General features: G+C 44.8%; 1 protein-coding gene across 4 annotated transcripts in view; it reads left to right on the plus strand.

The window, feature by feature from the left end:
• LOC139361641 (SH3 domain and tetratricopeptide repeat-containing protein 1-like) overlaps positions 1-24597 on the plus strand; it is a 46122-nt gene that overhangs the window by 2853 nt on the left and 18672 nt on the right. For 2 of the 4 annotated variants that reach the window (XM_071090337.1, XM_071090338.1), the window contains exon 2: positions 23615-23732. The exons of 1 other annotated variant lie outside the window; for it this stretch is intronic. The gene's annotated coding sequence lies outside the window, so the exon portion shown is untranslated. Of the gene's footprint in view, positions 1-945; positions 1551-23614; positions 23733-24597 lie in introns of those variants that run through there. One more of the 4 variants, XM_071090339.1, reaches the window with a different exon arrangement.

A 24597-nucleotide genomic window follows, 5' to 3' on the forward strand; every position in this document is an offset into this window, starting at 1 on the left:
TGTGGCCGACAGAGGATGTATTTCTGAGCTCTACATTTCAGAGTTCTTTTCTCTAGCCCTGGCCTGGGTCCCAAACAGGGAACTTAATTCACTCTATCACTGAAGTATACTCTTGCTTTGATGCCATTGGTATGTTGTCCTAGAGATTTGCTGTGGCTGCTAGGAGTGTTTCAGAGTTAAGAACTGATGCAACCTCTCTTTTGTCAGATTTTGAGTCTATAAACCATCTTGTTTCCTTTAGCGTTATCTCCCTGGAACTGGAAGGTCAGAGATGAAGTTTTGTTAGATTATAAGTCTCAGTCTTTGCTATCTACCTTCGTCTGTTTCCCATATCACCGGCTGTTTTTTTTCCCCCTGTTTTTCATTTTAATGTTTTTATTGGATAGGTGTCTATTATTGCAGGCTACCTCAAAACATTTTTGGATATTGACAGGATATCCGTATGAATAATATGTAAAAGATAACTTATTCTAGTTCTTTTGAGCAGAGGATTTGTTTTCGATATGTGGCCCTATTAAAGCTTTTGTTAAGTCCAAGTACTTTCTGAACTTCAGTTCCCTTACCTATAAAATGGAGTTAGTTGTTAGTAATACCTGTTCTGCCTAACTCAGGAGATTGTTTTGAGGATCATACGAAATTATGAATGGAATGGAATTTTGTAAATTTTAAATGAAATATTGTATTACCTAAGATTTTTTTTTTAAACGCCATATTAAGAATGGAATGAATCTGGGTTTTCCTTTGAAATCCCAAATGTTTAATGTATTGAGAAGTTTTAATGTGTCTGTTGGGGAGCTTCATTAGGATTGTTTTCTATCTTTAATTGGCCAGTATTTTTTTATATGTTAGCATTTTGGGGGAACATCAAAATTTGTGTTTCAGTTATCATTAATATTTTACAAAGTTATTGAATGTGCATGATTTAGTCTTTAACAATCTCTTCAATTATTTACATTCCCATATAAAAAATGCAGTAATGAACATCCATGTAAATAACATTCCCATGGTTCAGTGAAGCATCATTTCTTGACATCTCAGTTTCTAAGTGCCCTGTGTTGAGGTTGGGAAAGCTAAAGGGCAGTCAGAGGTCAAGATCAGCAAAGCGTAACCTTTGACATTTGAAATCCAGCAGCAGGTATCACAGTGAAACCCATTCCAGCATCCAGGAAGTTTCTCTGTCCTGCCTCTCCTCCAGCCACCTCAGAATCTGTGTCTGCGGTGTAGGTCCTGCTTTCCTCTCTCTCCTCTGCCTTTTCTTTCCCTTCACCAACTTCTACTGAGTGCCTCTGATGTCTCAGACAGTGGCAGTGGGATTACAAAGGCTAATAAACTCAGCCCTGGTCCTCAAAGAATTGATGTTTTCTGTGCAGATATTAAGTGACACTGTCATACATAGTGTTGACAAACATTGATACAGATTTCCTGTGAAGTGCAGAAGCACCATCCTAGAAGCAGAGATGCAGAGGCAGCACTGGTGACTCACACATGGAGAGCTGGAGTTCTTGGTCTAGTGGGATCAACTGACTTGGACATCATTTCAGTGCAGCGGAGTGAGTGCTGGGACGGGCTCCCTCGGGGCATCTGGGGCTGGGTTTGTCTGGTGTTTAGTCTCCTGCCTGGTACTTAGAGTTTGTCAGTAAGATGAGCATTGGGAGGTTTCTAAGTGAAAGGAAAGGCAATCACTTACCTGAAACTTAAAATTTGTAGGTGTTCTGGGCCATTTATAATTCACTGAATCTGTTTTGTCAGAACAAGTCTATCATCTATTGTTTTGGATGGAGTGTGGCCAGCCCTGCCTTGCGATGTAAGGAAATCAGTAAACACTTGTCAAGTGTCAACACCGTGCCAGACACTCTTCTAGGGGTTTCCACGTAAATCACTGTATTCATTTCTGTTGCTGCTTTACCACATTTCCACAAATTTCATGGCTTAAAACAATTGAAATTGTATCATCTCACAGTTCTGTGGGGCAGAAGTCTGACGTGGGTGTCACTGCGCAAAAATCAGCATGTGGGCTGGGCTGCATTCCTCACTGGAGAATTGTTTCCAAGCGCTTTTGGCCAAATATAGTTCCTTGTGGTTGCAGGACTGAGGTGTCTGTTCCCTTGCTGGCCATCTGTTGGGGGCTGCCCTCAGCTCCCTCTATCTGGTCTTTGCACGTGGTCCCATCAGCTCAGGACTAGCTAACCCAGGGACCTGGTCAGGCTCTTCAGTTCCCCTGTGTGCATTTCTCTTCTTCCACTCGGAGAAAGTTCTATGCCCTGTTTTAAAATATTTTTTTGAGATGGAGTCTCGCACTGTTGCCCAGGCTGGAGTGCAGTGGCGTGTTCTCAGCTCACTGCAATCTCTACCTCCCAGGTTCAGGTGATTCTCTTGCTTAGGCCTCCTGAGTAGCTGGGACTACAGTTGCCCGCGATGACACCCGACTAATTTTTGTATTTTTAGTAGAGATGGGATTCACCATTTTAGCCAGGATGGTCTCCATCTCTTGATCTCGTGATCTGCCTGCCTTAGCCTTCCAAAGTGGGAGATTACAGGTGTGAGCCACCACACCTGGCCAGATCTAGGCTCTTAGAGGCTCATGGGATTAGATTGGACCTCCCTGGATAGCCCAGGATACTCTTCCTAAGGCCTGTGGCAAAGCCCTTTTGCTGTATAACATAGTCACAGGTCTTGGGGGTTGGACTCTCCCACCACAGTTACTGATCCACTTACTACAGCAGCCTGGGAGGTGCTTTTCATTGCCTCTCGTTAACAGATACCAATTTTTTTTTTTTTTTTTTTTTTTTTTTGCAAATTGACAGGAACATGAAGATCCTTCTTTTTTGTTTTGTTTTGTTTTGTTTTGTTTTGTTTTGAGACGGAGTCTCATTCTCTTGACTGGGCTGGAGTGCAGTGGCGCAATCTTGGCTCACCACAACTTCCACCCCCCGGGTTCAAGCAGTTCTCCTGCCTCAGCCTCCTGAGTAGCTGGGACTACAGGCACATGCCACCAAGCCTGGCTAATTTTTGTATTTTTAGTAGAGATGAGGTTTCACTCTGTTGGCCAGGCTGGTCACAAACTCCTTACATTGTGATCCGCCCGCCTTGGCCTCCAAAAGTGCTGGGATTACAGACATGAGCCACCGCGCCCAGCCATGAAGATCCTTCTTAAATGAAAAAACCGTTCCTCTGACTTGATGTGAGGCTGTTGGTGAGACTGATAGCAGTGGAGACAGGTCCATCAGAAACGGAGCTAAACTTTGTGTTCTGGAGTATTTTGATGGCCTGCCCTGATTATGTAAGTTTTGCTAAGAAGTCATTAGAGTAATTCCTCTACTGGAAGAAACACCATATGGGGAATTTGGGACCTTGCCTTTTCAGGTTTTACCCAAAGGACTCTTCATGAGTGAAAAGTACATGAATCCAGGTCCATTTCTAGAATGGAAACAGCTGCATCAACCCAACAGCGATTCACATTCCTGAGTTTGAGAGAATCCAATTGTCTCAGGCTGAAGCCAAAAGCCCAATAAACAATGTTTGCACTTTATTCATAGTTAGGAATTAGGTGCATCCTGTGGTCAAGAAAACAACTGATGGTGGTCACCAAGTAGTTTAAAGCCAAGCAGGACCTCGTTTTATCATGTGGGTGTTTTGATTTTCTTAACGAAGTTTTTATTTTCCTGTGCAATAAATGACAAACTCTGACTTGAAATACATTTCCTTTAATAAACCAGAATGTAGGGTCGGGTGCAGTGGCTCATGCCTGTAATCCCAGAGTTTGGGAGGCCGAAGAGGGCAGATCATGAGGTCACTAGATTGAGACCATCCTGGCTATGGAGTGGTGGCTCGCACCTGTAATCCCAGCACTTAGGAATGCTGAGGCAGTAGGATCCACTGAGGTCAGGAGTTTAAGACCACCAACATAGTGAGACCTCCACCTCTACCAAAAAAAAAAAAAAAAAAAAAAAAATGCTGGGCATGGTGGTGCACAGCTGTGGTTCTAGCTGCTGGGGTGGGGGGGGGGTGTTGATCACCTGATCCCACTAATTTGAGGCTGTAGTCAGTTAGAATTACACCACGGCATTCCAGCCCGGGCAACAGAGCAAGACCCTCTCTCAAACAAAAACAAAAACAAAAAACCATATTACTTAATATACTATTGTTGTTGGTCAAGTATCAGATTTTGTTTAAAAACTAAATACTTTTTTTTTTTTTTTTTTGAGACGGAGTCTCGCTCTGTCACCCAGGCTGGAGTGCAGTGGCATGTTCTTAGCTCACTGCAAGCTCCGCCTCCCGGGTTCACACCATTCTCCTGCCTCAACCTCCTGAGTAGCTGGGACTACAGGCACCCGCCACCACGCCCGGCTAATATTTTGTATTTTTAGTAGAGATGGGGTTTCACCCTGTTAGCCAGGATGGTCTTGATCTCCTGACCTCGTGATCTGCCCACCTTGGCTTCCCAAAGTGCTGGGATTATAGGTAAATACTCATTTTTAGCCAAGTTGTACAGGCATATAGCTCTAAGAGTCAGTAATTAACAAGGCTTACAATAAAACCCAGCAATCCCCTACCTTACCCTTCTCTACTCTGATCCCTGCTCCTTGGAGGTTACTGTGTTTATGTTTTAGCTCGTTCTAGATTGTGTGAAAGACAGGGAGATGTCCTACTATGGAAGACAAGGATTCAGGCTGCTTACCTTCCCCGCTTCTCCTGCTGCCCATGTTTTTCTCCCCCATCCTCTCAGTATAATTATTGTGATAGTGAGGCCAGGCACGGTGGCTCATGACTTATCCCAGAATTTTGGGAGGCCGAGGCGGGCAGATCACTTGAGGCCAGGAGTTGAAGGCCAGCCTGGCCAACACAGAGAAACCCCGTCTCTACTAAAAAATACAAAAATTAGTCAGTTGTAGTGTCCCACACCTGTAGTCCCAGCTACTCAGGAGGGTGAGGCACAAGAATTGCTTGAACCTGAGAGGTGGAGGTTGCAGTGTGCTGAGATCGCACGATAAGGTGAGATCGCACCACTGCACTCCAACCTGGGCAACAGAGGTAGACTGTCTCAAAAAAAAAGTATCGTGATAGTGGGATACATAGTACAATATTGTGTATATTTAGTATTCTTCCTGGTTTTTGGCCCAGAGCTTCTAAAACTCTTGTAATTTCCTGAGTGATAGGAACATCATTGGTTATAATATTTGGTCTTAGGTTTCAATACCTGATACAAGAGCTTCTAAGGCTTTTGGAATCTCTGGGGTGATAGGAGTGTCTTTTGTATGATAATGAGATGACAGATGGCTTCGGGCACCTGGAAAGATTCAGGATTAGGGTTGGTTGCCGAAAGATGAGTCATGATTAAAGAGTTGGACATATCAGCCCCACCCCTACCTCTGGGAGGGGAGATGAGACAGGCTGGAAATTGAGCTACTCACGGTGGCCAATGACTTAATCATGTCTATGTTATGAAAACTCCATAAAACCCTATAAATACTGGGTTTGGAAAGCTTCTGGGTTGGCGAACTCATTTGGTGCTGGGGAGGTGGCACTTCCAGCAATGGCATGGGAGCCCCGACCTCTCTGCCCCGTGGTGTGCCCTGTGCATCTCTTGCATTTGGCTGTTCCTGTGTTCTCTTTGTAGTAAACCAGTAAGAGTAAGTGCCAAGCACTTTGCGTCTGTCACCTCTCTTACTTTTTCAGCAACACTGTGTGGCAGATAATGTCCTCATTTTGCCGGTGACAAAATGAGACTGATGCATTGAATAACTTGCTCAAGGTCACATAATAAGTGGAATTCAAGCTCTGACTCCGAAGCCTGTGCTTTTAACTGGCATGCTGCATACGCGGCCTCTTTATTTTTTAGGAATTTTGGTGTCTCTAGGGCCTGACACCAAGTTGACCGTTGTGGCCTAGAGCTGTTATAACGGAGCTTTTAGCGGCCCTGCTGAGAACAGAGCCAGCACCTCCGGATTGGCAGGGCAGGGGCTGTTCCTGCTGGGAGCTGCAGGTCACTCCCTGTAGCCCTTGGCTGATCTTGCTCATCCACTCCCTCCCTCATTCAGTAGTTCCTGAGTGCCGCCTCTGTTTGGAGGAGAAGGAGGCAGCCTTCCAGCCCAGGTGGGGCCTGCAGGTACACACAGGGAGAGGCAGCTGTGCACTGAGCTGGCTGTAGGCTGGGACAGTGTGGCTCCAGAGGTGGCGATAGAATGCTCTGGGACTGCAGAGGGAACACATGCTTGTGAAAGGGAGGAAGGGACAGGCACCGCAGAGGAGGTGTACTTGAGTTGGACTTTGAGGGAGGAGTTGGATTTCCTCCGTGGAACCGAGCAGCTGAGGCTTTCTCAGCAGCTGAAGATTACAGCCAGCCAGCCTCAAATGTTCAGCTTTTCCTGAATTCCCTTTTTTAGGAGAGTGCAGTAAGTTTTCAACAGAGATAAAGCGGTCACCTCCATGTCATTCATGTTCTGCGAATCCTGTGTGTAGTTTTCGATGCTTAGCAGATGGGAGCAACCTGGGCCATAAGAGAAGAGCCTGTGTGTCCACTTGTTTGGACATCAGTCAGGTGTGGCACAGGGCAGTGATCACTGCCTTCCCCTGAGGAACTCAGTTGTACTTTTATGTGGAGAGGACAAAGAAAGCTGTTGTACAGGGGGCAGGAGACATTTCACCTGCAAAGCAAGGCACAAAATACATAGTCTGTGCCCTGCATGAGAAACCTAGCAGAACTGTGTGCTGATTCCCACCCCTGCCTCCCCTGCTGAGAGCGAACCGTCCATTGTACCATGGCGGAGGGCATTTCTGAAGCCTCTGCAATCGGAGTGATCTGTTACTTGCCCATTGAGCGTTAGGGGCAGCAACCAGGTGGTGTGGCTGAAACACAGGCCTTGGCCAGACCTGGTAGGGCATGTTGGTTCTGCCACTGATTGTGAATTACAAAACCTTGGAGAAGTCGTTGTCTTTGTCTGTGCCTCTCCTGTAAGATGGGGAACACTGTGGCCATTGCAGAAAAGCAGATAGGTGGAGCGAGTATGGAGTGCTTTGTGTGTGTGTGTCATACGGTGAATGAAATGGCACTGATTGACATTATTGATAGTAATAACAGGTTTAATTCAGGAATAAAACTGGTAAAGTAGGCCAGGTGCGGTGACTCACGCGTGTAATCCCAGCACTTTGGGAGGCCAAGGCGGGCGGATCATGAGGTCAGGAGTTTGAGACCAGCCTGGCCAATATGGTGAAACCCCATCTTTACTAAAAATACAAAAATTAGCTGGGTGTGGTGGTAGTCCTGGGTGCGCCTGTAGTCCCAGCTACTTGAGAGGCTGAAGCAGGAGAATCGTTTGAACCCTGGAGGTGGAGGTTGCAGTGAGCTGAGATGGCATCACTGCACTCCAGTGTGGTCTACAGAGTGAAACTCTGTCTCAAAAACAAACAAACAAACAAACAAACAAACAAACAAAAAAACCTGGTTAAAGTGTTTTACCCAGCCTAGTTACGTGTGGTAGAGCTGAATGAAAGCTTAGAAAAAGATGACTTGAGAACTAGCCCAGCAGAGGAATCAGGCGGGATGTGTTGTTACTGAGTAAGTGAAATTTGCACCTGCTTTCTCCCAGGCCTCGCTGAGTTGTGTACAACAGAGAGGTCAGGTGTTGGGGGCAGTGGACCGGTTGAAGAATACATTGCTATTATGTGAGGAACACTGGGCTTTGAAAAAGCAGAACTGGATCCACGTTCTTGCCTGGTAACTGTAACTATCATCTAGTTTGTAAAAGGGAACGCAGTTCACTGAAAAATTCTTATGACAGTGGGGAAAGGATTGGGGCGTCTGCATTGGTGTGTGTAATATAGGTCATATGAAAGAGGATTTAGGCTGGAGGGAGACTTTTCATCTCTATAACTTTACTTTCACAGGACAATTCCATCATGATTTGAAGATTTTTGAGTCAAAACTACATTGTTCTGCTATGCGTTTTGGGGCAAATTTATACATACAATTTGCTTAAATATTTCAGATGATACAAGTATATACGTGTGGGGTAAAAAGCTGAAATTTGTATTCCCCGTTCTCTAGAAGTAACCATTGTGAATAGTTAAGTCTGTATTCCAGATATTTTGTGTATTATAAATACGCTGTGAATATATGAGTGTACATATACATATATGTTACAGAAACACATTTTTAGAGATGGAATATTGCTGTGTTGCCCATGCTAGTCTCAAACTCCTGGGCTCAAGTGACCCTCTTGCCTCAGCCTCCCAAAGTTTTGGAATTACAGGCGTGAGCCACTGCGCCTGGCCTGCATGAGTATATTTACTAATTGCTAATTACTCTGTTCATTACGTGTTTATTGAAGTCCCCCATGTGCCAAGCATTGTTCTGAATACCTTATATGCACGAATTCACTTAATTTTTAGAGCAGCTCTATTATTGTGGCCCTTTTACAGTGAGGAAACGGAACCACAGAGAGGCTGGGGACGTTGTCTAACATCACACAGCCAGTGCTGTTGGAATTGAGGTTGGAACCCAGACAGCTGGCTTCAGATCTCTTAGCTCTTATCATAGATGGCACACTCAAACCTCAGGGCCGCCTCCCAAGCCTTGCGTGAGCTCTGCCTGAGCTCTGCGAGAGCCATATATGTGAGGCTTCTTTCCTCTTTAAGAACACAAGTCTTGGAATTGTCCCAGACCCTGGTAGGACCTCTTGAGGACCAAAAAACAGGGATTCTTCAAGCCTGCCCCAAGGCCGGATCTCTGATTTAGCTACTTGGAAGGTAGACGTGGAAGAGAGTAATTTTGCCAGAACAAAAAGTCAGGATGGCTGGGCTGACTCGGCCAGATGCGGTGGCTCATGCCTGTAATCCTAGTACTTTGGGAGGCCGAGGCAGGTGGATCACCTGAGGTCGGGAGTTCGAGAGCAGCCTGGCCAACAAGTAGAAACTCCATCTCTATTAAAAATATAAAAATTAGCTGGGCGTGGTGGTGGGCACCTGTAATCTCAGGTACTTGGGAGGCTGAGGCAGGAGAATTGTTTGAACCTGGGAGGCAGAGGTGGCAGTGAGCTAAGATTGCACTATTGCACTCCAGCTTGGGTGACAGAGTGAGACTCCATCTCAAAAAAAAAAAAAAAAAAAAAAAAAAAAGGGAAGGGGAATGGCTGGGCTGGCTCATCCTAGGGAATAGGCCCTACAGCAGCCGTAGGACCTTGGCCACTTCGGTGGAAAAGAAGGAAGGAAAAGCTTCACCCAGGGCGGTGACCTGGACTGCAGAAACCACACTACACAGTCCACGTCCTGGAGCCTGGCCACCCCGTTTGCTTCTCTTCTCCTTGGGTAGAGGGTGTGGGGAGCTTTCTACCCTGGAGGCTGAGCATCACAGCTTCTAACCAGCGTAGGCATTTGTCTGTCCCTGGGAATACAGACAGCATTCTCATAAGCAGCCCAAATCCTCCTGAACAGCTTTTTGTAGGGTGGGGCAGGGCAGGGCAGAGGGTCATTTTGACTCATAGGTACCTTTTCCACTTTCGCTGCTGATAACTGTGTTACAGATTAAAGTTTTGTTTTTGATACTGAAGAGGATTTAAGAGAGTGAGGTATTACGGCACATCTGAGTCTGCTAAAATAGAATCAAGGGGTAGTGTAGGAAAATCTCTTCTAAATTATGGATCATATATGGTGAACGTTAGAAGTCATGTGTAACTAAGTTGAAAAATCAAAACGTGGCTTGTATTTGGGCGACCCGGGTAAGTCTGGATGCCACTGCGCCTTGTGTGAACACAGGATGCTGAGGTGTAGGGATCAACAGGCTTTTTCTGGACATCTTGTGCTTCTCCCTTGGGGTAAAGTGGGGTGGCAGTAGGAGCACACAGCTGTTGGGCCCCTAATATTTGTCAGCTGTTTTACATGTGGGATTCCATTTAATGCAATCTTGGAGGTAAAATTATTTTATTGAAGATGAAGATAGAGGCTTAGACAAGTTAAGGAAATTGTTCAAGGTCACGTCATTTGTTTTTTTTGTTGTTGTTGTTGTTCGTTTTTTTGTTTTTTTTGTTTTTTTTTTTTTTTTTTGAGACAGAGTTTTGCTCTTCTTGTCCAGGCTGGAGTGCAATGGTGTGATCTCGGCTCACCATAACCTCTGCTTCCCAGGTTCAAGTGATTCTCCTGCCTCAGCCTCCCGAGTAGCTGGGATGACGGGCATGCGCCACCACACCAGGCTGATTTCATATTTTTAGTAGGGATGGGGTTTTTCCATGTTGGTTAGGCTGGTCTTGAACTCCCAACCTTGGGTGATCTGCCCAACTTGGCCTCCCAAGGTGCTGGGATTACAGGTGTGAGCCACTACGCCTGGCCAAGGCCATGTAATTTAAGTGGAAAAATGAAGTACTTGATGAACTCAGAAGTTTGACTTCAAGGCCCTTGATCTTTCCATAACACGTGGTTCCTTCCCTGGTTGGTGGGGAGTGACTGAGGAACTCAAGGAAGCTGTGTTTTGTGGAAAGAGGACCTGAGGGGTGTATGGTCTTTCCAGGCTTGGAATTGCCATGCTGGGCTTCTGAATTGTATAGCTTGGCCGTATGGAGAGAAGCCCCTCATTTAAGACTTATTCTTTGGGGGAAATAAAGGAAGGCCACCCACATGAGACAGGCAGAGGCAACTTTCTCAGAGCTGCTGTGGCAAGGGAGTCGGCACTGTCACTTGCGTGTGGCAGAGACTGACATGGCAGTGAGTGGCGGATGAGGAGTGGGGAAGCTTCAGGATGGAAAAGAACGGCTCCCAGCTAGATCAGCCCAGTGATTTTCAAGATAAACGGAAATACAGGGAAATGTTCCAGCTTCTTTGGTGGCAAAACCAGGAATAGAAAGCAGTGTTCTTTGTGCCGCAATGTCATTGGAAGACAACTCAATGTGGGCCTAAATTGCAGATTAACTAACTTTCATGTATCTCTGCTTCTGACTCTTGTTATCAGACATTTTAAATTGACCTTAATGTATTAGCAGAAATATGAAAAGTCCTGACTTGTTTACATATAAGGTACTTCTTCGCCTACTCATTTGGTTGCTGTTTTCAACAGGATTGAAAAGACATTGTTATAAACTGAATGTTTATGTCTCCCCCAGATTCTTGTACTGGAGCCCTAACTGCCAGTGTGATGGTATTAGGGGATAGGACCTTTGAGAGGTGATTAGGATTAGATGAGGTCATGAGCGTGGGCCCTGGTCTGACAGGATTAGTGCTCTTAGAAGAAGAGAAACCTGGCTGGGTGTGGTGGCTCACACCTGTAATCCCAGCACTTTGGGAGGCCGAGGTGGGCAGATCAGGACATCAGGAGATTGAGACCATCCTGAAACCATTTCTACTAAAAATACAAAAATTAGTTGGGTGTGGTGGCATGTGCCTGTAATCCCAGCTACTCGGGAGGCTGAGGCAGGAGAGTTGCTTGAACCAGGGAGTCAGAGGTTGCAGTGAGCTGAGATTGTGTCACTGCACTCCAGCCTGGTGACAGAGTGAGACTCTGTCTCAAAAAAAAAAAAAAAAAAAAAAAAGCAGAGAGCTCCCACTGCCCTGGTGTGAGGAAACAAGAAGAAAGGTGGCTATCTGCAATCCAGGAAGAGGTCCCTGTCCCAGAACTGAGTTGGCTGACACCTTGATCTTGGAATTCCAGCCTCCAGAGCTGTGAGAAATAAACTAATGTTTAAACCACACAGTTTTTACATTTTTTTTAATGGTATTTGCCTATAGTATTTTTATGGTGTTGCCTATAGTATTATGGCCATCTGATTTGACTGATACAGAGATGGTTCCAGAATACTGTAGCCTGTATCTAAGTTGGTGATGCCATGAAAATAAATGTGGTAGTTTATTCCTTTATATAAAGATAGCACTGTGAGCCCAGGGCCTTTGCTCATGTCTTAGTTGAGTCTTGTCTTCTTATAATAGCTTCCTAATTTCTCTTTTCCCCCTCTAATTTATATTATATATCTGGATTAAATCATATATGGTATGATTTTATACTTTGTCTATACAAACTTTTAGTGATTTTATTTCGTTTTTTTTTTTATTTTTGAGACACGTCCTTGCTCTGTTGCTCAGGCTGGAATGTAGCAACAGAATCACAGCTCACGGTAACCCTAAATTCCTGGGCTCAAGTGATCCTCCCGCTTCAGCCTCCTGAGTAGCTGGGATTACAGGTATGCTATCCTGCCTAGCTAATTTTTAAATTTTTTGTAAGGACAGAGTCTTGCTATGTTGTCCAGAGTGGTTTCAAACTCCTGGCCTCAAGCAGTCCTCTCACCTCAGCCTCTCAAAGCACTGGATTACAGGCATGAGCCTCCATACCCACCCCAGTGATTTTTTGTTGTTAGGATCAAGGACGGGTTCCCTGGCTTGGCATTCAAGGCTTATGATCTGGGCGTGATATGCAAGTTGGGTTTCAGTGTTTCCGTTCCCGCCATCAGCCTTGGATTCCAACTTGTTGCCTAAGCCCTGTTCTGAAGCCCAGCCTGAGAGCTGCATTTAGAATTTATACCTTCTCATTTCTTCATTTTCTTTGCCTATGTTCTTATCTCCATCTGGGACATCGTCTTCACCTGTGTTCTTATTTCCGTCTGGGCCATCGTCTTTGCCTATGTTCTTATCTCCACCTGGGACATCATCTTCGCCTATGTTCTTATCTCCATCTGGGACATCATCTCCACACTTCTGCCTCTTTAAATCTTCTCCATCCTTCAAGACTTGAAATACTCACTTCCTTTACATGATCCCCGCTCTGATATCCAAGCTAGAATTAATCTTTCTTCCTTTGAACTCTGATAGTGATTAATGTTTTTCATCCTTTAATTATGCAGCAGTCCTGTGTGTTAGATATTATTATTTCCCCAGTTTTTCATAGTTACTCTGAAAATATTTACTGTAGTCATATATTTTGAATATGTAATATGAGCGACATTCAAAAGGTCCTGGAGAGTGAAAGGCAGTCCTACTCCCATCACTGCCCTGTGACCACTGTTGCCAGTTTTGTTTGTTTGTTTGCTTGTTTGTTTTTCCAAGATGGAGTCTTGCTCTGTCATCAGGCTGGCGGGATGTCAGCTCCCTGCAACCTCCACCTCCTGGGTTCAAGCGATTCTCCTGCCTCAACCTCCTGAGTAGCTGGGACTACAGGCGTGCGCCACCGTGACCAGATTATTTTTGTATTTTTAGTAGAGATGGGGTTTCACTGTGTTGGCCAGGATGGTCTGGATATCTTGGCCTCTTGATCCACCTGCCTCAGCCTCTCAAGGTGCTGGGATTACATGTGTGAGTGACTGCACCCAGCCTATGTATCTTCTTTTTAAAACACAGATGTTGGCATAAGATAAACAGTGTTCTCCACCACTTCCCCACTGGTAAATATTTAGGTTATTCCCAACCGTTTGGATTAATCAATGCTGAGTTGTACATAATTCTTGCATATTTGCGTCAATATATTTATAGGGTGCATTGCTAGAAATGGAATTGTGGGGTCTAGGGTTCTGCGCATTTTAAATGTTGATGGGTGTTGCTCGATTCCCTTCTGTTAGGGCCATACCGTTATCTCACTGTCAATGTGTAAGGGCGCCTATTTCTATTTCCTTGCCAACAGTTTCTTCTGACATCACACACACACATAAAAATAGCCCTTTGTTCCAAAAACATAGACATTTTACCTTTCTACTTAAAGTGTGCGCACACTGACTGAAGCTCTGTGTTGCAGTGATATGTGCTGCTAGGATTGTGGCTCTGTTTTGAATTTGCTAGCCAGGCTATGGCTTTCCAGTCAGGTATTTTTTGTTTTGTTCATGTTGTTGCTGCCGTTGGGCCGGGCTAACCTGTGTGAATTTCCTTCTACTGCCCAGCTAGATTTCCTTTCCAGTGGACGGGCTTAGTGTCTCATCTGTCTGCCCTGTTTCCTGGTGATCTGGGCTGAGGGTCTAATCCGGCTACCTTGTTTCCTGGTGATCTGGGCTGAGTGGCTCCATGAGAAGTTGCACCCATCTTCTCCAGTAGTGCGTCTTTTCACAGCAAGCAAAACATTTTCACCACGTTTCTAGTGGGGACAGGCACTAGCTCTTTTCTGGGCATCAGGAGACCTGGCTTTGTTCTGGTTCAAGCAACAGCTGGTGAGTTACCAAAGACAAGTCGCATCTGGCCCCTGGTCCTTTGTTTTATAAGTAGAATCACAGTCCGAGTGGGCATCACTGCCCTGGTCTCTATGCGGTGCTGAGTGTTGTGGGGATGATGGCTAAGTGTCAGGGTGCATTTCCACCACTAGGGGATTACAGGCCAGCCAAAGACACAGGAGGAAAGCTAACAGCCCCGGGCAGGTACACAGAACCAGAGGAGTTTGAAAGGGTGGTTCCAAGCTCCTTGGTGTGATTGATGTGATCACAATAAACATTTTATCTCTAAGTCTTGGGCCATTGGACCAAGAGAAGAGAGAGCTGGTGTTGAGTTGTAGTGAGAGGTGCGTGGTTCATGAGCCTGCTGAGCCTGGCTGGGACTCAATTCCATTGAGTCCCATTCCATTTTACCTTCTGTTTCCACCTTTTTCGTGCTCCTGCTTGTTTCTCTAGAAAAAAATGCAATAAATTCCTTTCAAAAACTTTACAAAAGCCATAGATGCTTATTGAAAATAGTTCAAATGATTTGGAAGACAGAAAGATGGTGAGTGTTTTTCTCCTGTGTGTTTGGATGAATGTGTCTTTGGGGAGTCACTATTAACACTGGGTGTATTTCCTTCCAGATCTTTTCCAGTGTACCTACAAAGATACATGTACACATTGTAAAAAACAAAATAGTACCTGATAAACATTGAGTTCCCCTACTCCCACTCCGCAGTCTACATGGACATCCTTTCATGGTGATACGATGAGACCTGATGGACTCCTTTTATTCGCTGTAGTACTAGGTAATAATAGCTACAGATAACTCACCTTCAGTGGGCATTTACCATGTGACAGGGTCTGTGCTCCAGGCAGGCTACATGAAGTGGGTCTTAAGGCTTTTTACAACAATGCTATGGGTGAACACAGTAATTGTTAATATTTTGCAAGTGATAGAATTGCAGTAGAGAGAAGCAAAGCTGCTTGCTCAAACTCATGGCATGATTCCTGAGAGACAGAGAGAGAACACTTTTAAAACAATTGTTGTTATAGTCAGGTGATTTATGATCATTTCAAGAAAGAGTGCATTCAGCGAATACATTTCAGGGTCTGGTACAGTCTGGGAGCTGGTCCTGAAAATGCACTGGGCTAGAGGTAAGGGAGCGGTCCATTGGCCCTGGAACCCTAGTTCAAGGAGGAAGGTCCCGGGGAGAGGGGGCATGGAGAGGAGGTCTCTGAACAAACCTTGCAACATCCATTTCGGCTGAGTCTGGTCCGAGGTCTGGGTCTTGACATGTACACTTTTCAGAGATACTTGGTTTTGATTTTTATCATGGCTCACCTGAGCAGCCATGGTTTCAAACTGCCTGGAGATGTGGTCTGGCAGGCCACTGCTCTGCCCATCCTTCCAGCTCCTGCAGGAGGGGAGTCATCCTGGACTAGAGGGCTTCGCCTGTAATCAGCTATCTCATAATAAGTGAATTTGATGCTGGTTTCGCTAGGTCAGGAAATTTCCCATTTGGAAGGAAAACTGATACTTGTTTTTGGGTTTTGCTGAGAAGCCACAGGCTTTAGAGCAGGGACTGGAAGTTTGTTGAGACACACGTGAGTGCACTCAAACATCTTCCATGAAACGTGGAAATAAAGACAGTGTTCCAGAGAGGTCCCTGGCTTTGGGATATAAATATTTCTGTAACAGAATGGCACTGGATGTCTGCTGTATTTTTTTCTCTGCTATTTTGGCAAGTTTTATCTGGGTGTGTGTCTCCTGTACAGAAGGTATGACATCCGTTTTTGCCACCAAGGGTTTACAGCGGTTGGTCCCTCCAATGTGGGTCACTTTTGTGCCGTGGTTTCTTTGGGGAAATTGTAGGTCTCCTACCCAAAGCACATTGCCCATTTCAAGGTGCTCCTGGTTTCTGAACACCTGTGGCAGTGCCTTTCCTGTAGGTGAAGCCAGCGGAGAAAGTACCCCTCCCCAGGAGGTGGGGACTGGTGATTGCCTGAGTGAGGAGGCCGGGGATGAGCCCTGGACTAGAACTTGTGACCGGCTGCTTTTCCTTCCCCTCCTCTCCCTCCTATTTTGCCACCACCCCCACTTTTTACAAATTAAGCAATTATTTTGGTTTCCTTTATTCACTATTCCTGGCTAATCGCATGCAGAGTGAGCCTGGGACAGTGGAAAGGAAAGTTGTATTTGGCTTCAGATGATCCTACCAGTCCCGCATTGAGGGGCTTCCGCAAGGTGGCATTGTCAAGTGGCGTTGTGGAGGTTCTCCTTTCAGTCCTCAGCGTTAACCAGCAGAGGCAGGTGCTACTTATTCCTGGTTAATGTTGAGGAAGTTGAGCTCAAAGTGGCTAAGGGAACTTCCCAAAGTCACATAGGAAGTAGCAGAGTAGAACCAAACACAGATTGTCTCTGAATCAGGCAGGTCTTCTGATTCCAAAATGGACTCTTAATTTTTGGAGGTAAAAAAGCTGAACAGACACAGATATTTCTTTTTCTTTCTTTCTTTCTTTCTTTTTTTTTTTTTTTTTTTTTTTTGAGCTAGGGTTTTGCTATGCTGCCTAGGCCGGTCTAGGCTCAAGCTGTCCTCCTGCCTTAGCATTCTGAGTGCTGGGCTTACAGGTTTGTGTCACCACACCCAACAGAACAGACATTTCTTGAAGGAAGGCATACAAATGGCCAAAAAATATGTGAAAAAAATGCTCAGTATCGCTTATAATCAGAGAAATGCAAATCAAAACCGCAGTGAGGCATCATCTCATCTGTTAGGATGGGTATTATCGAAAAGACAGAAAATAACAAGTGCTGGTGAGGATATGGAGAAAAGGGAGCTCTTACACACTGTAGGGGGGTGTAAACTAGAGCAGCAGGCTGGGCGTGGGGCTCACGCTGACATCCCAGCACTTTGGGAGGCCGAGGTGGGCAGATCACCTGATGTCAGGAGTTTGAAACCAGCCTGGCCAACATAGTGAACCCCATCTCTACTAAAAACACAAAACTTAGCTGGGAGCGGTGGATCACACCTGTAATCCCAGCACTGTTGGGCAGCTGACGTGGGCGGGTCACTTGAGGCCAGGAGTTCAAGACCAGCCTGGCCAACGTGGTGAAACCCCATCTCTACTAAAAAATACAAAAATTTGCCAGGTGAAGTGGCGGGCGCCCGTAATCCCAGCTACTCGGGAGGCCAAGGCATGAGAACCACTGCAACCCGGGAGGCGGATGCTACAGTAAGCAAGCCAAGATTGCACCACTGTACATTATAGCTGGATAGGAATAAGTTCTAGTGTTCTATAACATAGGATGACTATAGTTAACAAGAATATATAGTTTCAGGCTGGGCGCAGGGGCTCATGCCTGTAATCCTAGCACTTTGGGAGGCTGAGGTGAGTGGATCACCTGAGGTCAGGAGTTTAAGACCAGCCTGGCCAACGTGGTAAAACCCCATGTCTACTAAAAGTACAAAAATTAGCCGGGCATAGTGGTGGGTGCCTGTAACCCCAGCTCAGGAGGCCGAGGAAGGAGAATAGCTTGAACCTAGGAAGCAGATGTTGCAGTGAGCTGAGATCACACCACTGCACTCCAGCCTGGGCAACAGAGCAAGACTTTGTCTCAAAAGAAAAAAAAATATATATCTATATATATAGATATATATATATAGTTCCAGATAATTGGAAGAAGGGTATTGAACGTTACCAACACAAAGAAATGATAAATGTTTGAGATGGTGAATATGCTAATTACACTGATCACATACATTACATGTATTATGACATCACTATGTGTACTCTATACGTATGTACAGCACACAATTATGTGTCAATTAAAAAAGAAAAAGCTGAACTTAGATTGGAATGGCTATGAAGTAGCTAGCTTTTTCATATTTTTGATATAGACCCTAGGCATTTATTTTAAGTAAACTACCCTTGGCTTCAGAAAATGTTTAGTATTTGAATTTGAGCCTTGCATTTTATAATACAGAGAAGTAAAACTGCAGGCTTGCTTTAGATACAGTCACAGGGGTTTGCTGTGATGACTTTTTCATGTAATAAGGGGGAAATATATCTCAATTAATAGGCATACATGCTCATTTTTCTCACTCATACACATTTTTAGTTGTTGTCCAGGCATTGTGATACCTATGTAAACAGTATGCGATATCTTAGGTAGGAATCAGAATTTTAAGGTAAGAATACTTAGTTATATATTTTTCAAGCTTTCAAACTGGACATTTTACATGTCCATTATATAACTGTAATTAAATTTTCAAAAAAACAAACCTGTCTTTAATATGGGTGATGCTCTAGCTTTTTTTTTTTTTTTTTTTTTTTGGAGACAGCATCTCACTTTCTCCCAGGCTGGAGTGTAGTGATGCGATCATGGCTCACTGCAGCCTCAGCCTCATAGGCTGCAGAGATCCTCCCACCTCAGCCTCCCAAGTAGCTGGGACTGCAGGTGTACAATACCATGCCCAGCTAATGTTTAAAATTTTTTGCAGAGACAGGGCCTCCCTCTGTTGCTCAGGCTGGTCTGGAATTCCTGGGTTCAAGTGATTCTCCTGCTTCATCCTCCCAACGTGTTGTGATTACAGTCATGTGCCACTGCCTGGCCCCATGTAAGTGGGATGTTGACTTTAGCCTAGGAGTTCCACACCAGCCTGGGTAACATGGCTCAAGACCCCGTCTCTACAAAAACTAAAAAAATTAACTGGTCACGGTGGCACCTGCCTGTGGTGACAGCTACTCCAGGAGGCTGAGGCAGGAGAATAACTTGAGCCCAGGAGTCGAAGCTGCAGTGAGCTCTGATCTTGTCATTGCATTCCAGCCTGGGTGACAGAGTGAGACCTTGTCTCTTAAAAAAGTTACTGGCTTCCTGATTATTCATAGGAAAAAAACCTGAACTCTGATCTAAACCTCATACCTCGCACAAAAATTAACTCACAATGGATTATGGACTAAAATGTAAAATGCAAAATAATGATGAAAAGGGGAGCTAGAGACTGGGAGAAACTGTTTGCAAACCAGATGTCTGATAAAGGACTCATATCTATAATATATAAAAAACTATCAAAATTCAACAGTGAAACCAAATCATCTACTTTGAAAATGAATAAAAGACCTGAAGAGACATTTCAGATAACATATAAGCACATGAAAATTTGTTCAACATCATGAGCCATCAGAAAAAGGCACACTAAAGCCACGTCACTATACACCTATCAGAAAGCCTAAAATAAAAAGTAGTAACAAGGCCAATGCTGGTGAGGATGCGGGAAAACGGGATCACTCACACTTGGCTGGTGGGAATGGAAGATGGCACAGCCATTGTGGCAAACAGCTTGACAGTTTCTTAAACTAAATGTGCAATTGCCATAGGATGCAGCACTCACATTCATGGGCAGTTATCCCAGAGAAATGAAGACTTATGTTCACACAAAAGCCTTTATGTATCTGTTCATAGCAGCATTGTTTATGGAGGCTAGAAACTGGAAACAGCCCGGAGACTGCTCAGCAGGTGAATGGTTAAACAAACTGGTGCACCCAGGCCCCAGATACCACTCTGCAGTAGTTAATGACATCCGTGTTCATCAGTCTTTCAAACTAGAAACCACCATCATGCTTAATCCCCTTTTTTCCATCCTGGGTCTGAGTGGATTTCATTTTGCATTTCTTTCCAATGCATTTTCCCTCTGTCCTTTCTAGTTGCACCTCATGCCTCATTTGAACTGTTGTAAGAGCCACCGAATTGTTTCTCTACCTCATCATGGAATCCTTTCCACATTTCATGCCCCGCATTGCCATTGGAACAATCTTTTCAAAACATGAACAAACTAACTTAAAAGAAATATCCCAGGTAGCCTTCCAAATAAGTATAAGCTTTCTGTTAGAAGTGTGACTTCTTGTCTATAGGGAACCCCAGGACTGTAGAGAGACAGATTTGCTGTCTGCATTTTAAGATCAGGCAGAAGTCCCTGGAGGGGCCCATGTGGAACAGTGGCACAAATACTGGTTGTAGAATCAGAAGCCCTCATATCCTGGTTCTAACACTAGCTGGATGTTCTTGGGAAAGTTTTGGTTTCATAACCTCAGAAACTCCATTTCTTAAGAAATGGAGATGAGGAAGCATACTGAAGGGATCACATAAGGCTGCTGGGAGGAGTGGATGAGGGGCTTGGTGAACATGCTGTGTAATCCGTGAAGCACGTCGTATGTGTGAGACGTGGAGCTGTATGGATAGCGGTTCTGGAATCATTGTATGAAAGCGATGGAAAGCACATTCGTAGTTCTGCCTGATGATACCACTGGGCACCTGTGTTGTACATGCCTGCAACATGGGTGAGGCCCGAGTCAGTACAACTCCCAGTTTGGTTTTCATGCAGTTAGAAAGGCCCGAGAGGACCCTTCCCCCCTCCAGCTGTAGGAAGGAGGCGGCTGTCTCCTGCCTATATTTGGTGGGATTGTCTGTGGCTCCTTAGGGACAGGAATGCAGGGAGTGGGGGAAGAAAGCCGGCCTGACTGCTCGCTAGTCAGACTTCCCCCAGGGAGGAGTGGAGGGTTCATTTCGTGGTAACTTGCCAAGTCTTTCTTAACCCATCTTCTCTTAGAAATGACCAGCATGACAAGTAAAAGACCCGTTCGAGACAGATGGGCTGTGTGTCCCCTGCGTTTATGGCTTTGTGGCCTCAGAGCTGCCAGAACTCAATAGATATCTGGGGAATGTTGTGTCAGCCAAGGGGCTGAAAATAGTGAGAGGAAGAAAATTCTCCCTCGCTGCTCTGGTCTGGGAGTGATTACTGAGGAGAGCGGCATGGAGAGCCCAGCCGTGGGGTCCCTCTCAAGCACACCCTCACCGCAGTGGGAATGCGGGTCTCAACCTCCCTAGGCCTCCGTGATTTTCATCTGTCACATACTCACCTCCAGCAGGGATGTCTATGGTGATGAGATGAGGGAGCATCATAGCACATGTGGCACTTATTACGCTTGCGGTGAGTGGACGCTGGCGTCAGTGGAACAGGAGACTGGGCGCTGCATGTGGACGCACTCACGTGCTGCTGGCATGGGTGGACAGAGGAGAGAGGGACGCTCTGCCGTTCTCCTTTTGGTCTGTCACCCCCGCTGTTGTGAACAGAATCCGTGAGTGTATTCTGTTGCCCCAGTCAACTTGGTAGGCTGATTGCTCAATTTTCTGCTTCCACTTTTGATTTCTTAAGAATGGGAAAATGAATATTTCAGTTACTTTTCTGGTTGATGGCATACATTCCTTGATATCACCTTAATGCTTTTTAATTTCTATGTATTTTGGATGCTGGAGCTTGCCTGACATCTGTGTTTTTATGCCTCACCCTCTTGTGTAACTGTTGGCCACACCAGGACCAGAGAGAAGTGACCAGAGCGATTGGTAGCAGGGCTAGGACTGGTATTTCCCAGCCTTTTGCCACCCAGCAGGCTCTGTTTTCTGTATTGCACTGCTCTTCCCTATTTCGACCCCTGTTAGGACAGTGGATGTGAAATGTAGCTGGGCGCTTTTGGGGGTGTGACAGATGCCTCAGACTGGCATTTTCCCCTGATTCTGAATTCTCATGGCTCAAAGTCAGTCTCTAGGCTACTGACCGGGAAGATACAGGAAGTTGTTTTGTGTGGCAAACTACGCCAGGGCATTTTTTTCACCCGGCAATTTATTTGGTTTGGACTGGAATAAATCTTTGATATTGATTTCTTTGCCAATATTATTAGAGAGTGGAGCCTGACTTGTTAACTTAGCCCAATTCATCGTGCTTAGAATCTCAGTGAGTGCGTGTTGAACTGAGCAGAAGTGTGAGAGCAACTTGGACAGTGGTTTGCAAACCCAGCTGCATTTGGGGGGCTGTGAAAAAAACATGCGTGCTTACTCCAGACCAGTTGAAATAGAATCTGCAGGAATGGAGCCTGCGCAGCTATAGTGCTGTTAAAAATCCCCAGGTGGTTCTGATATACCGTAAAGGTTGAGATCCACTGATCCACAGTGAATTGGAGTCCTGGATCATAGACATGCCTTATGCTTTCACCAGCTTAGAATGGTTCTTGTGCTTTAGAACTGTGAAAAAGTGTTATGCAAACAAATGTGGAAATAGCCTAAATGCCACATCCTGTTACTACCTGTCATCAAGTATATTTACCAGTTATTCACTCTATTCTGATCTCTACCCATTCCACCTTTTCTTCATGGAACAATAATTTGACAGTTGGTTGTGCAGAACCAGAGTAAGTCTAGTTTGATTGGCGGGAAACAATTTTGGGTATGAAGTACCCTTTAGGCATTTATTGAACTCTCGTTTGTACCACAGCTGTGCTGGACAGTTTATAAATATTACTTCTTTAAACAAGGCCTATGGAGTCAGGCTGCCTGGGTTTTGCTAACTAGCTGTGTCATTTGGGGCAAGTTTTTAAGCTTATATAAACCTGACTTTCATCTATGAAATGGGATGACAAAGGGTCATTATCATCTCACAGGATCGTGCAAATGTGTGTGTAAAGTGCTTAGTTTGGTGCCTAACACATAGTAACTACTCAGTAAAGTTATTATTACACCATCTTCATCATATTTAAATGTAAATATTAAGAGCTAATAAATTTGTAAAACGTAGTATACCCTTACCCCTTGAACCAAAGACTACTTTAGTTTTAAGTGGTTGGGTTAATTAATCACTTAAATATTGGCCTCTTGAATACCTTGAATTTCAATTGAACGTAGCCAGAGGATTTCATAATTGGACCGTTGCCTCTGGAAGTTGGAGCTTTGTTTGTTTGTTTGGTTTCACTTCGTACACTAAGCATGTGGCTGTGGGCACCTTTGTGGTGACTTCTGGTACTGGGGAATCAAAGCTTCATTAGCTTCTTTGGAGGAGATGATCTTATGCTATATGAAGCACTCAGACTTCGTTAACTGTGTACCATCCAGACAAGACCAGGTGCTTCCCATGGCACCCTGTCCTTTTCTTAGCTCTCTCATCAATCTAGCCTGTTCCTCCTATTCCTCTTTATACTAGAACTTCTCTTTGAACAAGGAATGTTGTTTTGTCAGTGCTAGGTCCCCAGCAATTAGTAATGCCCAGCACATACTAGGTGCCTCCTGAATGTTAATAGGTGATAATCTAGCAGAACACAAGATAAATCCGCAGGTTGAGATTTCAGCTGTGTGGTATGAACGCTGCATTGGCAGACTTATTGAATCAATTTTGTTAATACAAGTTTAAAATGTCTTAGTATCTGACTTAGTTCAGGAATCATTTACTGAGTGTCTTCTAGGCCAGACATTGGGGACAGAAAGGTAATAATATATGATCCCTGCCTCATGCACAGGAAGTCTAGTGCGATGGACAGACACATGCCAATGCCTGCCATGGAATATGGTGAGTATTAAGATAAAGGGGCACCCTGTGTGCCCTTGGAGCATAGAGCAGGGCTTGTGTTCTGGGAACATGGGCTCCATGTGAAAACACAATTTAAATTAATTTTCTTTTTTTTTTTTTTTTTTTTTGAGACAGAGTCTTGCTCTGTGGTCCAGGCTGGAGTACAGTGGTGTGATCTCAGCTCACTGCAACGTGCTCCCCCCAGGTTCAAGTGATTCTCGTGCCTCAGCCTTCCGAGTAGCTGCGATAACAGGTGTGTGCCACCACGCCTGGCTAATTTTTGCATTTTTAGTAGAGATGGAGTTTCACCATGCTGGCCGGGCTGGTCTTGAACTCCTGACATCAGGTGATCCTCCCGCCTCGGCCTTCCAAAGTTCTGGGATTATAGGCATGTATGTTTTCATCCTTTTAAATATCTGCGGGTAGCACTTAACTTTAAATGGGTACTAATTAAACTATTGAATGACTTTAGTATGGATTGAATGACTTTGCTCGGGCCTCGTTTTTAATTTCCTTCATTAGAGGGAAAAAAAAAAATGCGGGTTGAATATCCCTCATCCAAACTGCTTGGAACCAGAAGTGTCTCAGATTTTTTTACATTTTTGGATTTTTGAATATTTGTATTATACTTGCTGGTTGAGCATCCTGAATTCAAAAATCCAGAATCTGAGCTGCTCCAATGAACATTTCGTTGAGCATCACGTCGGCACTGAAAAAGTTGTGGATTTCAGAGTTTCTGGTTAGGGAGACTCATCCTTTATGGGTTCTGGATTGTCACAGGACTTCTGGACCAGAGGTTAGGTGACTAGGCTTTGGTTTTCGCTTTGTTACTAAACAGGCTGTTTTCTTCCATAAGCTCAGCTTTAGATCCCCCGGTTGTCAAAGAAGGGGATGGGCCATCTGATGTTTAAGGCCTCTGTTAGTTCTGACTAGGAGACACCTGGCTTTAGTTCATCTTCCTTAGGAGTGGACAAAGAATATGGGAATTTTGAAATTGTTAGTCAACATCTACAGGGTCGTTGCAGCCTGGTTTTGGGTAAAGGCCATCTTTAGTGAGCCCAGGGAGAAGCAGTGGTTTAGCTGTCAGCTGAGAGGGGTAAGAGGTCCTATTAATTTTC

Source organism: Macaca nemestrina, unplaced genomic scaffold, assembly GCF_043159975.1.
Source record: "Macaca nemestrina isolate mMacNem1 unplaced genomic scaffold, mMacNem.hap1 Scaffold_80, whole genome shotgun sequence".
NCBI lineage: Eukaryota > Metazoa > Chordata > Mammalia > Primates > Cercopithecidae > Macaca > Macaca nemestrina.